The sequence below is a fragment of the Sus scrofa genome, chromosome 18, assembly GCF_000003025.6.
Source record: "Sus scrofa isolate TJ Tabasco breed Duroc chromosome 18, Sscrofa11.1, whole genome shotgun sequence".
NCBI classification, from domain to species: Eukaryota; Metazoa; Chordata; class Mammalia; order Artiodactyla; family Suidae; genus Sus; species Sus scrofa.
In genome coordinates, this window is record NC_010460.4 from 17,858,168 (window position 1) to 17,872,824 (window position 14,657).

At 41.5% G+C, this 14,657-nt stretch overlaps 1 long non-coding RNA gene across 11 annotated transcripts in view; it reads left to right on the forward strand.

Annotated features, from left to right (window-relative positions):
* Positions 1-14,657, forward strand: part of LOC106506781 — a 277,552-nt gene that overhangs the window by 188,151 nt on the left and 74,744 nt on the right. For 8 of the 11 annotated variants that reach the window (XR_002340361.1, XR_002340364.1, XR_002340367.1 and 5 more), the window contains one exon: positions 911-1,006. This is a non-coding gene — a long non-coding RNA (uncharacterized LOC106506781). Of the gene's footprint in view, positions 1-910; positions 1,007-1,837; positions 1,898-14,657 lie in introns of all 11 variants that reach the window. The other 3 variants (XR_002340368.1, XR_002340366.1, XR_002340369.1) reach the window with 1 other exon arrangement.

Sequence of the window (14,657 nt, forward strand, 5' to 3'; positions counted from 1 at the left end):
AAAAAATTTTTCAAACATTTAAAAAATTAAAAAATAAAACCACCACACTATCTATGTTCCGAAGAAAAGGAGTGATGGTATGATTTTGAAAGGGAAAAAAGTACTATGGTATCTAGCAGAAGGTTAATCTGGTGGCAGCATCACATTGCAAAAAGGGAGGAATGAGGAGGTAGACCCTAGTGAGATAATCCAGTGGTGGAGTGGTGATGGGGTTAAGTTGGTCAGGGGAGATGAGAGAGGAGAGGCAGGACGCATACGAGGGATGCAGCAGAATGATGAGAGAGAGAAAGATGGAAGTGAAACAACAGACTCAAAGCTTTTCAGATCTGTAGGACGATCAGGCATGTAATAACTGGAAAGAGAAACCAGTTTAGAGGAGATGAGGGTGCTCATTTGGTTTTAGACATTCGAGGGGAAATTCCTCAGCAGTTGGAACATGAACCAGGGCTCATGCTGAAATGCCTAGCCGGAGAGGGAACTTTCACATTCATCATCCCCAAAGTGAGGGTTAAATTCTTCAAGAGATGAGTTCGCAGAGGCCAGAGAATGGAGGACCCAGCCTTTGGGGGAAGCTGCTGCTGGACTAGATTAGGAAGAGGAGCCAGATCTGTAGTATTGAAGACGGAGCCAGCTGTGTTCCTGGCAGGAGCAGAAAAGGTGGAGTCATCAAGAGCTTCAGATACTGTAGAATCTGAAGAGAATGATGTTTGAAATGAATGCATTTGCCTGTAAGATTATTAGAGGTGACAGCAGTTTAAGTGGAGTAGAACAATTTTGGAAATTGGATTATAACATTTAATTCGATGATTAACTTTTTTAAAAAAAGTGCCTAAAGTGGGAGGATGAGTGGCTGGCGTGCCTTTCATCATTTTGATTTTGAGATCTTAACATTTTTCTTGCCTCCTTTCAGCACCACCAAGCTGCCCTGGAATGGAACTTCTGCTCAGTTCTTGGATTGAGGGATGGAGGAGGAGTTTACTTCATTCATTCTCAGGGACTCTTAACTGTGAGTGAAATCAACTTTATTGTTTTTTTCTTTAACTATTATTTTTACTTTACATACTGTTTTAAACTATTTTTATCTGTGCTCTTCCCCGCGTCCCTCCTTTTCCCTTCTCTCTGGTTAGTATGACTTCAGGATCAGATCTGAGCTGAGTAATCACCCGGTTCCCCTTCAATCCTTACCTCCCAGCTTCAATTAAGCACAATTCTGTTATTCATTGGTTTTTGTTAATGGAACCTGCAGGGATGATTAGTAAATATGATTAAAATAGTTACTGACAAATGTAAATACTAAATTGAAAGATGATTTTTTTTTTTCCTTTTTATGGACACACCCTTGGCACATGAAAAGTTCCTGGGTTAGGGGTCAAATTGGAGCTACAGCTGCTGGCCTATGCCACAGCCATAGCAACGCAGGATCTGAGCCTCATCTGTGACTTACACCACAGCTTATGGAAATGCCGGATCCTTAACCCACTGAGTGAAGCCAGGGATTGAACCCGCGTCCTCATGGACACTAAGTTGAATTCTTAACGCGCTGAGGCACAATGGGAACTCCAAAATATGGTTTTGTGTTCTCTTATGCTTTGTATCTAGATACATATTTAACCAGTTTTCAAGTTAGTAAAACAACTGTCAATAAGATGGAGCAAAAACATGAAAATATCTTAGAAATGACTTTGTGTGAAATATTACATTTCAAGATTTCTATAAGAATTTGAGATTAAATAGACCAAATATTGTGTAGTAAGATATCGACAAAGCCAGAAATTAAATCTGAGTTTTCTCTACTACATGGTGTGATGATTATTATCTCAATTTTTTTTTTTGATAGGGTTACTTTTCCTTTAAGAATAAACTTTGGGTCTTCTAAAGACTTAAAGAAACTAAATCAGTAAGTATAACAGTAGGAACTATGGTTCCAAATGGAAGGGTAGACTTTCTGCTGTGAAAAAAAGAATTATTGCTGATAAATTCTTTTTTTCGCAAAATGATGTGATGGTTTTTGGTAACATCCTGTTTGAATAAATAGGGCAGCATAAAAGGATGTAGCCTGCTTCTGCCTTGTGCAGGGAAGGTGGGATCAGGGGAGGGGAAGAGGACCTGCAGGAGTGAGGAAAGCCCGAGAGCCCTGGGCATGGAGAGCACACATGAGAAGCGACTGTTGAAGGAAGCGTGGAGAGAGCAGCATGGGCTCTAAATAGGTCACTACTGCCATGCCAGTGCTTACACAGATTTTTCCATTACAGTATTCAGTTTTTCTTGTGTCCATGGGTGTGAGAGGGACAGGCAAAAAGGGAGTGAGGTGTGTCCTAGGAAATTGCGGATTTCGTTGTTTTCACAATAAAATGTCTGGATATGTCTTTTTGTTAGTTTGTTTTCTTTCTTTATTTAAAATTACTCAAATGAATTTATCACATCTGTAGTTGTGTAATGATCATAACAATCCAATTTCACAGGATTTCCATCCCATAATCCGAGCACATCCCCCCACCCCCCAAACTGTCTCCTCCAGAGACCATAAGTTTTTCGATGTCTGTGACCCAGTATCTGTTCTGCAAAGAAGTTCCGTCTGTCCTTTTTTCAGATTCCACATGTCAGTGAAAGCATTTGATGTTGGTGTCTCATTGTATGGCTGACTTCACTTAGCATGATAATTTCTAGGTCCATCCATGTTGCTAAAAATGCCAGTATTTCATTCCTTTGAATGACTGAGTAATATTCCATTGTGTATATGCACCACATCTTCTGGATCCACTCCTCTGTCAATGGACATTGAGGTTGTTTCCATGTCTTAGTTATTGCAAATAGTGCTGCAATGAACATTGGAGTACATGTGTCTTTGCGAGTCATGGTTTTCTCTGGATAGATGCCCAGGAGTGGGCTTGCTGGATCAAATGGTAGTTCTATTTTTAGTTTTCTGAGGAATCTCCATACTGCTTTCCATAGCAGCTGCACCAATTTACAATCCCACCAACAGAGTACTAGGATTCCTTTTTCTCCACACCCTTTCCAGCACTTATTATTTGTAGACTTTTTGATGATGGCCATTCTAGCTGGTATAAAGTGGTACCTCATTGTGGTTTTGATTTGCATTTCTCTAATAATGAGTGATGTTGAACATCTTTTTTTGTGTTTTTTGGCCATCTGTATGTCTTCTTTGGAGAACTGTCTGTTTAGATCTTCTGCCCATTTTTTGATGGAGTTGTTTGTTATTTTGGTATGGAGCTGCAGAAGGTGTTCGTAAATTTTGGAGATTAGTCCTTTGTCATTTGATTGACTTGCAAAGATTTTTTTCCCATTCTGTGGGTTGTCTTTTTGTTTTGTTTAGGGTTTCCTTTGCTGTGCAGAAACTTTTAAGTTTGATTAGGTCCCATTTGTTTATTTTTGTTTTTGTTGTCAATACTCTGAAAGGTGGATCTGAGAAGATGCTGCTGTCATTTATGTCAGAGAGTGTTTGGCCTATGTTTTCCTCTAAGAGTTTTATAGTGTCTGGTCTTATATCTAGGCCTTTAATCCATTTGGAGTTGATTTTTGTGTATGGTGTTAGGGAGTGTTCTCATTTCATTCTTTTCCATGTGGCTGTCCAGTTTTCCCAGCACCACTTATTGAACAAGCTGTCCTTTCTCCATTGTATATTCCTGCCTCCTTTGTCATAGATTAGTTGGCTGTAGGTGTGTGGATTTAATTCTGGACTTTGTATCCTGTTCACTGATCTATATTTCTATCTTTGTGCCAGTACCACACAGTTTTGATGATTGTTGCTTTGTAGTATAGCCTGAAGTCTGGGAGCCTGATTCCTCCAGCTCCATTTTTCTTTTTCAGGATGTCTTTGGCTATTCTGGGTCTTTTGCGCTTCCAAACAAACTTTAAAATATTTTGTTTGAGTTCCATGAAAAATGTCCTTGGTAATTTGATAGGGATTGCATTGAACCTGTATGTTGCCTTTGGTGTCTCATGACTTAAGACTTTTACTTGGACAGCTGACAAAAAGTTCCTGTGATTAATTGAGTATTTTCCTCTTCTTGTTTCCCCTGCCCCCTTCTCTTTCTCTTACATTCCCTGCCATAAGTCCCAGGAGCTTCCTCCAGGGGTGGCTCCCATGCCCAGGGCCCCACACCTGTGGGATAATCCTCCTCCTCCACGGCCTCTACTCTAACACGTCCCAGGACACTCTACACTGGGCTCCTCCTGCATGTTACCTAGACCTTGTCTGTTTAGGTGTTTGTGTTCCCTGCTAGCCTGGGAACTCCTTAGTGGGAGGGGTTGAGTCTTACTCATCTGTGTGTTCCCACATCTAATATGTGTGAGTGGGATGAACAAATGATTTCCCACACCTTGTAGCAGACACACTCACCACGGTCTATCAGTGTGGCATTGGTGTCACCAAGCTTGGGTGGCTGGGAGAGCCAGTGACTAGACAGAGAGAGACCACGTGGGCTAGAGAGAATCTAGGGTGAATTGAAAAACGAGTAGGGTGAAATTCCTGATCTTGAGATGCTCGGCCGAGTAGGTTTCCGCTACGGTTTGGGAGCAAGAGTCAGGAAAGTGCCATGCTGTGTGCTGAATGTTGCAGCAGAGGCGCCACGCACAGACTGCTCTAGAAGAGTGTGATCACTTAGCCTGGGGAGGCTGGGAAGTTCAACATGTAGTTGCTCCCCACGTGGAGAAGAGGGAGGAGCATCTACCAGCCATAGAGATCTGAGGATCGTTCTTTAAGGAGTTGAGAAGGAGCTTGAGGTTCATGGGACTTGGGGAGTGGGCGGGTGGTGGAAATGAGATTAGAAGCAACTGTGTGTCTAATCCTTGTAGCTGATCTTTGCCTTGTTGGGGAACCACTGGAGATTTTAAAATCAGAGGAATGACACAGATTCACATTTTATTTATTTATTTATTTATTGCCATTTCTTGGGTCGCTCCCTCAGCATATGGAGGTTCCCAGGCTAGGGGTCTAATCAGAGCTGTAGCTGCCAGCCTATGCCAGAGCCACAACACTCGGGATCCAAGCCGCATCTGCAACCTACACCACAGCTCATGGCAACGCTGGATCGTTAACCCACTGAGCAAGGGCAGGGACAGAACCCGCAACCTCATGGTTCCTAGTCGGATTTGTTAACCACTGTGCCACGACGAGAACTCCCAGATTCACATTTTAGAAAATTGCTCTGGCAGCAGTGTGAAAATCAGACCAGAAGGGAAATAACTAAATTAAACAGGCTAGTTAGGAGACTAGTGCAGCCATCCTGATGGGCGAGATGACATGCCTTGATTAAGGCACTAACAGTGGAAATGTGGGGAAGACGTTACGGAGTATGCTGTGGGGAGGTAGAATTTGTGAGACTTAGTGACTGGAGCTCCATATGGAAGTTGTGAGAGAGATGGAGGAATAGCAGATGGTTGCAGATTTCTTAATCCTCTAGCCATTGGATGAGAGAGTAGAAAGGAAGCTTGGGTTTGGTTCTGGACATCTGAGAAGGGGACATCCACATGGCAACAACTAGCAGACCATTGGAAATGTGGTTCTGAAGTTTAGGAGAGAAAGATCTTGGGGTGTGAGTCACATGTGTATGAAAGGGCGAGATCATAAAATGGGAGCTAGCTGAACAGGATGAGGGCAGGCCAAGCAGAGGACTGCAGGACATGCCAGCATTTAAAGGACATGCTCAGGGAAAGCCCATCTAAGAACAGATTCAAAGAGGGAAGTAGTCGGTATCAGATGCCACCAAGAGGTCAAGCTGGTCTGAGATGTAAAATGAGGCCATTGGATTTGATCTAATCAGAAGCTCTTAAATTAAAAAAAAAATTTTTTTTTGGTCTTTTTTTTGCTGTTTCTTGGGCCGCTCCCACGGCATATGGAGGTTCCCAGGCTAGGGGTCGAATCGGAGCTGTAGCTGCCGGCCTACGCCAGAGCCACAGCAATGCCAGAGCCACAGCAACTCCAGATCCAAGCCGAGTCTGCGACCTACACCATAGCTCACGGCAACGCCGGATCGTTAACCCACTGAGCAAGGGCAGGGACCGAACCCGCAACCTCATGGTTCCTAGTCGGATTCGTTAACCGCTGCACCACGATGGGAACTCCTTAAATTAAAAATTTTAATACTGGCATCAGAAACAATTCGAATGGCTGAGTGCAGTGGGTGTTAATGAGTATAGACAGTGAGTATGTATAGACCACCTTTTTTTAAAAAAAAAATTGAAATGGGAGGTAGGTTACGGATAAAGGGTAGAGGGAAGGTCTTTCTTCTGGCATAAGTGTACTAAGACAGTCTGAAAGTCTACACATGCTTCAAACAGCTGTTGTAGCCATTGAGCGAGGGCTGACTAGGAACAGGTTGCAGAGTGTTGCCCAGCAACAAGGGCCTGGCTGAAGTGGAGAGCAAGTTCTTGAACCAAGTGGGAGAGGTACCTGGGTTTTCTCCTGTAGTGCTCTCCTAGCTTAGAAGCTGGAACAAGAAACTGCAATATGTCTATATATTTATGGCCACACCTGTGGCATATGGAAGTTCCCGGGCCAGGGGTTGATTCAGAGTTGCAGCTGCAACCTATGCCACAGCTTACGGCCACACCAGATCCCTTAACCCACTGAGCAAGGCCAGGGATTGAACCCATGTCCCGGCAGAGACAGCATTGGGTTCTTATCCCACGAAGCCACAGTGGGAACTCCCTACAACATGACTATTTAACTAAATAATTCTTTTTTCAAAATAATTTATTATAAAGTTATTTTGAGTAACAAGTACTTTTCAGTATTATTTGTGTGGTAGAATATATATAAAATTTACCATTTTAACCATTTTTTAAGTGCATAGTCTTGTGGCATTAAGAATACTTACATTGTTCTGCAACCATCACTACCATCCATCTCCAGAAGCTTTTTGCCTTTCCTGCTGAAACCCATTAAACACTAACTCTCCATTTCTCCCTGCCCCCCGGCCACCACCATGGGACTATCTCTATGAATTTGACTACCCTAGGGACCTGCTACAAGAGGAATCGTACGAATTTGTCCTTTTGTGACTGGCTTCTTTCAGTTAGCGTAGCATCTTCAAGCTTCATCCATGGGGTAGCATTCGTCAACATCTCCATCAGTATTCTTAAAATATGATTTAAACACACTTTTTTTCAAGAACATAACTATTTCCACAGCCATTATAAGTTCTCAAGACCTACCGTGTTAGTTTTACGTGAGGGAGGCAGGCAAAAGAAAGGAGTTCACGTTGATTACATACGTCCCATGTACTGTATGTCCGGACTGTATTGGTTACAAGTGCTGTATTTGACTTATTCAGTCTTCACAACAACTCTGTGAGGTGGTTATGACTATTATTCTACAGCTGAAGAAACAGAATTTCAGAGCGTTTAAGTAATTTGGCCAAGAATACACAGCTAGCAAATATCTGAACCAGGATTCAAGTCCTGGTCCTCCTGATTCCAGACTCTTTCTACAACCCTTCAGCCTCTATTTAGTCCTCTCTCCAATTCTATTATTCTGAAGAAATCAAATTTCATTGCTTCAAACTTAATGAAGATGTGCTTTTTAAAGTTTTCCTGGTATTCAGCAAATGCAGTAATCTCCTCATGATACTAAACTATTCCTGTTTTGTGTTTAAGCTTTTAAGAACAAACATTTCCAAAAGTGCAGAATTACTTGTGTAGTTAATTGAATTAACATAGTATTTAAAGTTATCTGGTGTTTTTGTCCAACTTAGAATTTATCTGGGGGTAGTTTGTAAAACTAAGTTTTGTAGATTTTATACCATTGATTTCTGTAGGCAAGTACTCCTTTTGACTGAATTTATGGTTTCAATCTTAATCACAAATAGGAAAGGAGAAAATTTATATTTAAAAATGAAAAATGTATAACTATTCATTTTTAAGGCGATTACAAAGCAAAAATATTATTCAAGTAATCTGACTAAATAGTTGAAGCCAAAAGTCACAGTCTGATACTTGCCTTGCTGAAGATTTTTTTTTTTTTAACCTATGGATGTTTCTCTAAATTCTTGAATCTTCTGTCCTGTGCCAGTGAAAGAAAGACATTTTTCTTTAAAGATCTGAGCAATGACAGTGACATACCAAGGTTGTTTGAGTGGATTATCTCGACAAAGTAAAAACAATCATTTACAGAAGAGTTATTCCAACAACTTAGGACCTTCATCGAAGTAAGCTGGTGGGCTTTGGTGTTGTGTGAAGGCTGTGCTTCTCTCTCCTTCTTTTTTCAGTGTTTTGCTTTGAAAGCTTTGAGAGCACCACTGAGATTTTGAGTTTCATGTGCATTCTGTGACCATGTGTTAGAGAGACCCAAAGTCTGAAGTTTGTATGGACTTTAGAAAGTCATTTTCTGAAGCCCATTTTGGAGCGGGTTTAAAGAAAGAAGAATACCAAAAACCAGGTTCAGTCTTAGAGTGGATGCTTGGAAAAGGATGAGTGGTTCTCTGGGACTGTTAGAGTGGATCGCATCACCTTCTAAAGTAGTGATGAAAACAAAGAGTAAGTCAGAGGGACCATAAAGCACCCTAAATTCCTCCTTCAGGCAAATGACACCAAGTCGTCAAGGATAGATAATTGTTTTCTCTCCATTTTATTATTTACTTTTTTTTGAAGATTGGCAGGATTCAAAATTTTACAAGCCCCGTCAGTGGTACATTTGAGTATTTCAGTATCTAGGTGATTAGGAGGTACAGACTCTTTTCTGCTTTATTTCAAGGCTCCTCTTTTGTTCTGAGAGCATACATTTAAAAGCAACTAATTAATATCTGTAGTGAAAATTTTCTCATTGTAAAAGTCATGGATAAAGTGGGTCCTTGCCTACCTAGAGCCAGGGACTTAAACTGTAATCAGATATTTATGCCTCATTGTTTTATTCAAATGTATAGGAAAGAACAATGCTCAAGATGTAGCAAAGGTAGCTTTAAAATGTGCAGTTTGTGCGACCCTGGCTGCATCAGGCGAGTGGGTGATTCTGGGCAGAGAGAGTTGTAGAAAAAACTGACTTCTAGCAAGGACCCACACTAAAAAAATAGGAGCGATGGAGTTCCCGTCGTGGCGCAGTGGTTGGCGAATCCGACTAGGAACCATGAGGTTGCGGGTTCGATCCCTGCCCTTGCTCAGTGGGTTGAGGGTCTGGCGTTGCCGTGAGCTGTGGTGTAGGTCGCAGACGCGGCTCGGATCCCGTGTTGCTGTGGCTCTGGCGTAGGCCGGTGGCTACAGCTCCGATTCAACCCCTAGCCTGGGAACCTCCATATGCCGCAGGAGCGGCCCAAGAAATAGCAAAAAAAGACCAAAAAAAAAAAAAAAAAAAAAAAAAGGAGCGAGACTGAGAATGTGCTCAGGAGAAGGGATGCTCTGGAGTGTCTCCATGGTGGGTGGAGTGGCTCCATGGTGGGTCCAGTGGCTGCCGAGAAAGGCCAGAGGGAAAAGGACTCTTTACCTCGGGACTTGGGGGAAGAGCTCATCCTTCGTCTGGCAGAGGAGGTGGAGTGGCCTAACCAGGAGTGCCGACAATGAGGCATTGCCGCCCAGAGGGAAAGTGAGGTCATGGAAGGCCCAGGAGAGTCCTTTTGAGGTTCTAGACCTACCACAAAATCGTGTGCAGAGGCAGACATCATGCTCGAGCTGTCTGATCTAGTGGGAGGGGAGGATAGATTGAAGATTGGGAACTTGGGTTCTGCATTCAGACCCAACCTAGTTTTGATATGTACTAGATAGAGAACCTTGGGGAAAACTGCTCAATCTCTCTTCTTAGCCTTCCAGAGTTACATATCTAAGTACATGTCAACAACAGGATCTGTGTAATTGTACCTATTTTAAAGGAGTGCTCGAGATAATGGTGTAAACATAGAACATTGGCAACAAACACAGATGAAGTGAATGCTGCCCTATGTGTCCAGGGCGATATGACTTTGCTGAAAGTTCAGTGTTAGAGATATGACTTGGGAGTTATCTGTATGGAAGCAGTCGCTCAGACTGAATGACATTGCCAGAGGCAAACATGAGAAATAGCAAGACAGGACACGGAATTTAATTTTTTTTTTTAATCCAGGAAAGTGGACTAGCAATTATATTTTTTTATTCTTTGATGTTTTCTTTTATTACCTTGTGATAACTCAGATGTTAAGGAATTGAATCAGACTGATACCATTATGAAAATAATTAATCAGTTCTTTTTAACACAGTTATTGAGTCTGTTGTGTACACCTGCCATAACAGGTTCTGGCATTGGACCTACTTTTTCAGTGCTGAAAATAAAGTAAACTAAGAAGCCATTGTGGTGGTAGTTCTCAAACTCAGGAGTTTGGCTGACAATTAAAGATAGGTGGCTCTAAATATTGGAGGGTTTTTATGCACAATGAATGAAACCAATAAATAGTAATTTGGTAAATAATAAAGAAGTGGTGGAGGAAGTTCCCTCATGGCACAGAGGGTTAAAGATCTGGCATTGCTGCAGCTATGGCGCAGGTTCACTCCCTGGCTTGGAAACTTACTTCCACATGCCAAGTTGGATCCAGCCAAAAAAAAAAAAAAAAAGAGGAGTTCCCGTCGTGGCGCAGTGGTTAACGAATCCGACTAGGAACCATGAGGTTGCGGGTTCGGTCCCTGCCCTTGCTCAGTGGGTTAACGATCCGGCGTCGCCGTGAGCTGTGGTGTAGGTTGCAGACGCGGCTCGGATCCCGTGTTGCTGTGGCTCTGGCGTAGGCCGGTGGCTACAGCTCCGATTAGACCCCTAGCCTGGGAACCTCCATATGCCTCGGGAGCGGCCCAAGAAATAGCAACAACAACAACAACAACAACAACAAAGACAAAAAAGACAAAAAAAAAAAAAAAAAAAAAAGAAAAGAAAAACAAGTGGTGGAGATAGATTTCTTAGCTCACTATTTTGTTCAGACATTGTGGTTTCAACTTACTTAAATATCACTAAATTTTGACTATCACTGATTGTCCTGTCGTATACTTTTGTTCTTTAAAAAAAGTTACGTAGGAATTCCCATTGTGGCACAGAAGAAATAAGTCCAACTAGTATCCATGAAGATGAGGGTTCCATCCCTGGCCTTGCTCAGCGGGTTGGGGATCTGGCTTTGCTGGGAGCTTGGTGTAGGTCAGAGACGTGGCTTGGATCCCATGTTGCCTTGGCTGTGGCATAGGCCAGCAGCCTCAGCTCCAATTTGACCCCCAGCCTGGGAACTTCCATATGCCATTGATGCTGCCCTAAAAAAAGCAAAAAAAAAAAAAAAAGTTATGTAATATTTGATACATACAAAAGGTTATATATACTTCTATAAATTAACAAAACATTCTTAATACATTGAAGCTGCTGTGTGAGGAGGAGCTTAACTCGTTTACTGCATTATTACAGCTGACTGGACATTTTTTGGTCAATAATTGTAGATCAACTATACCTCAATAAAACTTGAAAAAATGAAAAAATATTTCTAGAATGCCACCTCTGTGTGTCCTGTGCAGCATCTGGTGGGGGCGTAGGACCTTTGTGGGTCAGTCGGTTCAATGTTTGGGCAGAATAGCTGAACACAGACCAGAGGGGTGTGAGGACAAGCTGGAACTCGCCAGCATTGGTGTCTGTCCCCACATCTAACCAAGAAAGACTACGGCTGCCGCCTCCTCCATCTGAAGTAAATTCCTTTTTTGGACAACGCTGCCTAAAGCCATTTATAGCTGAGGGTTCTGGGAAATGTAGTTCCACCTACATCAAGTTGCTACTTGTACTTCATGTACTTGTTTGTTGTATTGCAAACAAGAGAGACATTCAGAATTATTTCTGCTTAGAAGACATCAGAAGAGTTAAGATCTCAGAGTAGTTTAAAAATAGAATATAATTGGATTATGTCATTGTTTTCTTTTCCATTAAACCATATGTTTATTTTCAAAGCCATAAGATAACTTAAAGGAGTAATGTAACTTACCTTCTTCTATTGCAAGAAAGTATGCTTTTAATTTGATAAGTTGAACCTTATCTTAAAATTTTTTTTTTCAAAAACATTATCCCTTATGGTGCCATCTAGTGATAAACAATTGACTTTCTGTTTGTTGAAGATCACTCTTACATTTTACTGTAATATACTACATTTTTTGTCAATGCCGGATCCTTTAACTCACTGCACCAGGCTGGGGATCAAACCCATACTCCACGGTGACCTGAGCCACTGTATTTGGATTCTTTGTTTGTTTGTTTGTTTTTGTTTTTGTCTTTTTGCCTTTTCTAGGGCCACTCCCATATACGCTCCCGTGGCATATGGAGGTTCCCAGACTAGGGGTCGAATTGGAGCTGTAGCCGCCAGCCTACACCAGAGCCACAGCAACGCGAGATCCGAGCTGTGTCTGCAACCTACACCACAGCTCACGGCAACACTGGATCCTTAACCCACTGAACAAGGCCAGGGCTCGAACCCGCAACCTCATGGTTCCTAGTCGGATTCGTTAACCACTGCGCCACAACGGGAACTCCCAAGAAAAGATTTTTTTTTTTATCCTCAGATTTTTTTCTACATCTATATCTTCGTATGTAATGAGTCACAGTTTGTCCACTTACTTGATACTATTTGGGGAGGAAAATGTTTTTGTTTTTGAAAAGAATAGCATTATTTTAGAAATGTGATGTAGTGGAATGAACATGGGCTTTAAAATTAGGCAGGTAAGGATTTGTCTTTTGGGCCTTATTTTGTTATGATCTGTGAGGCAGTGTTCTAAGAACTTTATATGAATCCTTTACTGAATCATTAAAGATTCATGAAAACCCAATGAGGCATTTCACAAATAAGGAAACCAAGCCTCACAGAACTGGTGAATGTTAGGATGCTTATCTCATTGCTTTTCTGTTATTTATGTGTTTGTTTCTCTAAAACAGAGTGACTCTTTGCAGGAAGGTCTTATTATTCGTTTGTGTTTTCCCAGAACCTAGTACAGATCCATATGTCTTCAGTTCAGCTGGTGAATATTTGACTTTACTTTCTTTTTTGCTTTCAATGAAAATACAATAGCCACAACAAGAAAAATAGAAAATTTAACTGTTTAGATGAAATATCAGTGTTTTCTCTAAGTGAAAAAATATATAATTATTAAAAAGTATTATACAGTGAGAAACCCTAGGTTCTTGTCTCTGCTTGGCCACTTTTAAATCTAATTCTAATCTCAATTATACAAGCACAGAATCGAAAGAGTCCAGCAGTTGTACAAGGCTTGTTGCAAAACTCGGCAGTCCGCCAGCTTTCGCTCCACCCCAGCCCCTGCTCTCCCGAGTTCAGCTCTGAGACTACTTGTTTTGTTATTTACCTCCAAATCTCTAAATAGCATATTGCATTTTTTCCAGTTTTTAATTTTTTAGTCTTTGGGATACCTTTGACTTCTTATGCTGGAAGCAGAGGATTTATCTTTCTTATGCACCTTCTTTCTATGTGTAGAACCCTCCTCTCTTCTCATTATAATTATAATTAAATTTTGAGTAATAATCAATGTTTATGTTATTCTATGAAAACATTATTCATAGCTAAAGCAAATAATCCATGGTTACTTTTTCCTTCCAAAACAGCTTTTTGTTTTCCCTAGTCTCTCTTTAGAGAAGACTTTGTTTGCTTAGATTTTATGTATTTGTCACTTATTCCTCCCTAAACTCATCCCAAGATGTCTAAATATAGTTAGGATATGTGGCCTTGACCGGATTGTTTAGCTCTTCTGCCAAAATATTTTGTCATTTATGGTATGAAAGGTTCAGATGACATGAAAACTAATGCTGCTTATATCTCTAAAACTTTATGGTTGCATGAAACAGACATCTGGATATTTTGTGCTGATCACATCTCAGTGGACAGCAGTCCCAGCCAGCATACAGCCTTCCTCTCTGACTTGGTGGCCTTTTCTCAGGTTAGCTGGAGTGTCTCTGCTGCCTCCCAGAGCGGCTGTGGGACTCAGGGTCTGGCTGGAGGTAGAGTCCCACTTGTGTGTGACTGAAGCTATTTGGCAAGAGCTGTGTCAGGTATGCATAATGAAGTGGCAATACCCTCAGTCCAGCCAGGAGATCAGAGATGAGTAAAATTTACTTGACAGGTAGAAGCACTGTTAAGTTTTACAGGGAATAGTGGAGAAATAGAGTGAACAAATAAAGCTGCCAAGGGTGAAATAAAGACTAAATGGTTTACAAGATAGGAGCAAACATTAATTAAAAGTTTTTTGTCTTTTTAGGGCCACACCCACAGCACATGGAGTTTCCCAGGCTAGGGGTCTGATCGAAGCTGTAGCCACAAGTCTGCGTCAGAGCCACAGCAATGCCAGATCCGAGCTGCATCTGCAACCTACACCACTGCTCACGGCAATCTCAGATCCTTAACCCACTGAGCAAGGCCAGGGATCGAACCTGAAACGTCATGGTTCCTAGTCAGATTCGTTAACCACTGAGCCATGACAGGAACACCTAATTAAAACTTTTTTGAAACGAAAGTAAAACAGAAAGAACTCTTGGCAGTAGCTTCTCAGAGATTGTTATAGGAAATAATGTTGAGACATAAGCATGCAGGATCTAAAGACTGCTAGCTTTGTAGATGCTTTGTTTACCTGAGTTGTAGACATGTGAGTAGTGTCTGAGATGTTATTTCAGGAGATGTTGTCATTACTCTATGTATGTGTAGAAGAAAAGCTAGAGGACA